General features: G+C 41.6%; 1 protein-coding gene across 2 annotated transcripts in view; it reads left to right on the top strand.

The window, feature by feature from the left end:
• Window positions 1-457: 457 nt before the first annotated feature.
• The window catches only part of LOC128243260 (heat shock 70 kDa protein 12B-like), a 51,377-nt gene continuing 45,834 nt past the window's right edge, over window positions 458-6,000 (top strand). The window contains exon 1 of one of the 2 annotated variants that reach the window (XM_052960911.1): window positions 458-743. The gene's annotated coding sequence lies outside the window, so the exon portion shown is untranslated. Of the gene's footprint in view, window positions 744-1,051; window positions 1,085-6,000 lie in introns of those variants that run through there. The other variant, XM_052960910.1, reaches the window with a different exon arrangement.

Below are 6,000 nucleotides of genomic sequence, written 5' to 3'. Positions count from 1 at the left end.
GAACCCTGGTGGCAAGGAGGCGGGTCGCGTCCTTTGAGCGTAAGGGGACGGCAAACGTGAATGAACATCGATTGTGCCCCTGCGCTCTGGCCAAACAATATGAAAAACAAGTATAATAACAGGGTGTTGCACCAAATTCGTCGATATACATTCTTCGGGTACGAAGCATTAACAGATATGCCACACGCTTTTCTGTTGGACCTACACATTTTCCTGACCCAACATATGCCATGAAAGTCATGTTTATCTGAGACTTTTCAAGATATGTGTCATTTTGACTTAAGAGTGTCCATACATTTTCTGAGCTTAGAATCATGGTCTTTTCGGTCCAGTCAATGAACAATAATAACATCTGCTATATAAGCAACTCCTTCACTTGTAACTTGACTGCGTAAAGCCTCATTTGCATTGTCAAAACTACAATAAACAACCTCAATCTATAACCTCTACTCAATCGTGTTTTAAAATGATCAACAGTTTTTTACAGTTCCTGTCTAATAATTACGAGATTCGTAACGATCATATGGATTGTTTACTTTGGGTGTACAATGTATTTTTTCAAAGTTTTGACACATTTCTTATAAGCATTATTATCAACTTCCCGTAATGAAAAGTAAATATATTGTGCCTTTATTCCAGCCCTTTGTTACAGCGATGTACGCCTCTGCTTAACATTTGTTTCCTGCTGCAAAAAGTTAAAAGGCGCGATGCCGTATTTCCCATCCCTGACCAAGATGAGTGAGGTTCGTATTTGTGTTGAATTTCCCGCAGCCATTCTTTTCTGAACTTAAACATAGGCTTAATTATAACGTCGACAGTTGTAAAGTCTGGTCATAGATACGAGGCAATATAACAATGATTTACATTTTATGATTCTTACAGACTCGAATTTGGAATACGCTATGTAGGCATATACAGGGAAAGACAACTCTAATACACAATTTAAACTCCCAACATGAATAACCTTTCTTGATATATATAAACAAGACTCATATATCTGATGAATTGCGTATAATAGTTTTGTTTATATAAATTTAAGCCCCACACTTCGGTCCTATTGAACAGAGACTCAATTTTCATTCAGGTATATATTTATTCTCCGTCAATCGTCTGCATGAAAACCCTGTATTTATTCAACTCTTTCACTGAAATAATATGATCCATCACTACCTACGCATTTTTGCACCATACAATATCATTGAAATATGACCTTGTTATGTATGCTTCTTTCAAAAATTACATGCGAATTTAATTTCGCAAGCTGTTTTTGTTCCTTGATAGAATCAAAATAAATATCTAAACAAAATTGTTACCAAATATTTTATCAGATAGAAGTTATAGTAGCGTTCTTACTGTGCATTCAAGTGTGAAGTTATGTGCAAATTTAGGTAAAATTTATATGAGACGAGATATTACTTAAAATATCGTATGCTAGTTGTAATGTAATAGATATTGCACCGACATCCCGGGTAAAGTTATTGTTTTGTACCAAGGTATCGAGGACTTCGTTCAAAACTATTGTACGTCTGGGTGAATAGCGCTGGTATTTACATAGGAACATTTCTCAAAAGTGGTATATCATACAAATAAAGTTTTAACGAGGATTTTGTTTGTTTATCCATTAACGGTATAAACCTTGAATGAACCATCAGAAAAAAACAGATTACAAGTGACTTAACACACATCATTTTCGTTTAATTCACCTATATTTAATGGTATTCAAGAAGCCAGGAATAATCTGTGTATATCTCAGTCTCCAAAACATATCTCGAACTAAATACTTGTGGAATATAAGAAAATGTTAACAACATGCCAACAAAACCGTTACAAGTAGTCCATGTCTAAAGAGATCACAGTATTGAATGTGATAACAGAAATTTGCAATAAATTTTCAATGAAGGAAAATGTCTGAAGAGAATAGCCAAGATCTAGAAATACAAGTTCGATCAACACATATTGAATACCTTCTTATCTTATATTGGCCATACATACATAAAATTGTAAATATTAGCACACTTTTGCACAGTATAATCTGAAATATATAAATATGAATCGTAAAAATAACTATGAGAATGTTTCATTCCAGTTTAGTTAAAGAGGGTAATATCTGCCTCTAATATTTAGTACTAAAAACCCTTCTCACCTTTCAATGAAATTTCTACGCTCGAGTTTGTCTGCGCATCCGATATCGTCATATTTTGTAGTTTTCGTAATGGCATACATTTATTTACTTTAAATAACGCCTAAATAGCTAACAAAGGAAGATATCTTTAAAACTCAACAATATCATGTTATTTGTTCTATGTGTAACACCTCAGCATCAGAAGACATATACATGTTATAAATATACATAACGTACTGTATAAAGTATTAGCTAAAACTTCATTTATTTTACAACGATTATGAAGAAAGTCCAAACTTACGCTCAGTCAGTTGGCACGATGCTGGGTAAGAGTGTGGCATTGTATTGTAGGGGAACCTGAGTTTCCGGAGAAATCCTACTTGTCCGGCTTTTTGACCACCAAACAAACTCACATACGTTCATTCATTTAAGTACCTAGCAACCGTTTCAATGTTTTGTTTAAACTGTTTAACATGTATGCACTTAAGTACAAATTCACAAAAACACCAGAAAGAACAATAACACACAATTGGCATTATTAATACCCGAGCCCCCCGCTCCTCCAGGAAAGCATTAAAGTATTACTACTGTTTGCAAATAGACCAAAAAACGTGGCCTTAAATCAGTTAAACAAAGCACGCTCGCAATGCCATTTTGCACCGAACAGACAGTCTGTTTGTACCGCCTCATCGGCGGCTTAGTGACTCTTCAACGGCTTTCGTTCGTAACTGGCCGGTTGAAATGATAACAGACTTAACTACGGTACGGTAAACGGTCTGGAATTTAATAAAAGCTTTACCATAGCCTAAATAAGACGAGTTACTTTCAAATCACGTGATTGTGACGTGCGGATACATTTGATCAATCTTCGATGTGCGTGAAGTTAGCACCGTAGCACCATATCCCAATATCACCACGGTGATGCGGTGCTAGCACCATCAAAATCAATACAATAAGGGGACATGCAATATTCTCGAGGAAACATGTAAGAAACGTTCTCGCAGAAACGAGCAAGGGGACCATAGGGACCTATGTCACTGTGTAGCCGAGACCTGGCCCTAGGTGATGGCACATGTGAATACCCTAGGATTTTAGGCAGGCTATGCGGGATAGGGACATGAACTCGATCCCCAATGCCAATTTGGCCCATATTCAGACACTGTTATGGTGCGGATGCCTTAAAAACGAGCAAGGGGACCAATGGCACTGTATCCAAGGGTTACCTGGCGGTGTGATACATTCGGGCAAACTGTTAATACTACGAGGATTTTAGTCTGGCCCCGTCCTTAGCCCAACATTGTGCGTATATGGGCAATGTAAGCCCTACTGACCCCTACCATACATGTAAGACTCGTTCTCGCAGAAACGAGCAAGGGGACCATAGGGACCTATGTCTCGGTGTAGCCGAGACCTGGCCCTAGGTGATGGCACATGTGAATACCCTAGGATTTTAGGCAGGCTATGCGGGATAGGGACATGAACTCGATCCCCAATGCCAATTTGGCCCATATTCAGACACTGTTATGGTGCGGATGCCTTAAAAACGAGCAAGGGGACCAATGGCACTGTATCCAAGGGTTACCTGGCGGTGTGATACATTCGGGCAAACTGTTAATACTTCGAGGATTTTAGTCTGGCCCCGTCCTTAGCCCAACATTATGCGTATATGGGCAATATAAGCCCTACTGACCCCTACCATACATGTAAGACTCGTTCTCGCAGAAACGAGCAAGGGGACCATAGGGACCTATGTCAATGTGTAGCCGAGACCTGGCCCTAGGTGATGGCACATGTGAATACCCTAGGATTTTAGGCAGGCTATGCGGGATAGGGACATGAACTCGATCCCCAATGCCAATTTGGCCCATATTCAGACACTGTTATGGTGCGGATGCCTTAAAAACGAGCAAGGGGACCAATGGCACTGTATCCAAGGGTTACATGGCGGTGTGATACATTCGGGCAAACTGTTAATACTACGAGGATTTTAGTCTGGCCCCGTCCTTAGCCCAACATTGTGCGTATATGGGCAATATAAGCCCTACTGACCCCTACCATACATGTAAGACTCGTTCTCGCAGAAACGAGCAAGGGGACCATAGGGACCTATGTCACTGTGTAGCCGAGACCTGGCCCTAGGTGATGGCACATGTGAATACCCTAGGATTTTAGGCAGGCTATGCGGGATAGGGACATGAACTCGATCCCCAATGCCAATTTGGCCCATATTCAGACACTGTTATGGTGCGGATGCCTTAAAAACGAGCAAGGGGACCAATGGCACTGTATCCAAGGGTTACCTGGCGGTGTGATACATTCGGGCAAACTGTTAATACTACGAGGATTTTAGTCTGGCCCCGTTCTTAGCCCAACATTGTGCGTATATGGGCAATATAAGCCCTACTGACCCCTACCATACATGTAAGACTCGTTCTCGCAGAAACGAGCAAGGGGACCGTAGGGACCTATGTCACTGTGTAGCCGAGACCTGGCCCTAGGTGATGGCACATGTGAATACCCTAGGATTTTAGGCAGGCTATGCGGAATAGGGACATGAACTCGATCCCCAATGCCAATTTGGCCCATATTCAGACACTGTTATGGTGCGGATGCCTTAAAAACGAGCAAGGGGACCAATGGCACTGTATGAAAGGGTTACCAGGCGGTGTGATACATTCGGGCAAACTGTTAATACTACGAGGATTTTAGTCTGGCCCCGTCCTTAGCCCAACATTGTGCGTATATGGGCAATATAAGCCCTACTGACCCCTACCATACATGTAAGACTCGTTCTCGCAGAAACGAGCAAGGGGACCATAGGGACCTATGTCACTGTGTAGCCGAGACCTGGCCCTAGGTGATGGCACATGTGAATACCCTAGGATTTTAGGCAGGCTATGCGGGATAGGGACATGAACTCGATCCCCAATGCCAATTTGGCCCATATTCAGACACTGTTATGGTGCGGATGCCTTAAAAACGAGCAAGGGGACCAATGGCACTGTATCCAAGGGTTACATGGCGGTGTGATACATTCGGGCAAACTGTTAATACTACGAGGATTTTAGTCTGGCCCCGTCCTTAGCCCAACATTATGCGTATATGGGCAATATAAGCCCTACTGACCCCTACCATACATGTAAGACTCGTTCTCGCAGAAACGAGCAAGGGGACCATAGGGACCTATGTCACTGTGTAGCCGAGACCTGGCCCTAGGTGATGGCACATGTGAATACCCTAGGATTTTAGGCAGGCTATGCGGGATAGGGACATGAACTCGATCCCCAATGCCAATTTGGCCCATATTCAGACACTGTTATGGTGCGGATGCCTTAAAAACGAGCAAGTGGACCAATGGCACTGTATCCAAGGGTTACCTGGCGGTGTGATACATTCGGGCAAACTGTTAATACTACGAGGATTTTAGTATGGCCCCGTCCTTAGCCCAACATTGTGCGTATATGGGCAATATAAGCCCTACTGACCCCTACCATACATGTAAGACTCTTTCTCACAGAAACGAGCAAGGGGACCATAGGGACCTATGTCACTGTGTAGCCGAGACCTGGCCCTAGGTGATGGACTGTCTCCTTCATCCACTTTCTGATTTTTTTTTCCAGTGACAAGATCGCTATAGAAAAAAACATCAGGAGCTGACACTGTAACCTCTGCTTCACATATCAAACCAAGATATGCGTTCACCACCTGCAATGGAAACCATAGCATAATAGGTCACCTTTGATCATGCCTAATGATAATAATTATAGTTGTAGAGAATACTTACGTTGGGTATATTTATTCCAAAACCTATTTTTCAACAAAGAGGCATGGGTTCTTGAAAATTAATATTGGCTGATTTATTATTAGATAATTAACGT

This window comes from Mya arenaria, chromosome 8 (assembly GCF_026914265.1).
Source record: "Mya arenaria isolate MELC-2E11 chromosome 8, ASM2691426v1".
Lineage (NCBI taxonomy): Eukaryota > Metazoa > Mollusca > Bivalvia > Myida > Myidae > Mya > Mya arenaria.
Note: the sequence above shows the minus strand (reverse complement) of the source record. Positions and strands in the feature narration are given on the sequence as shown.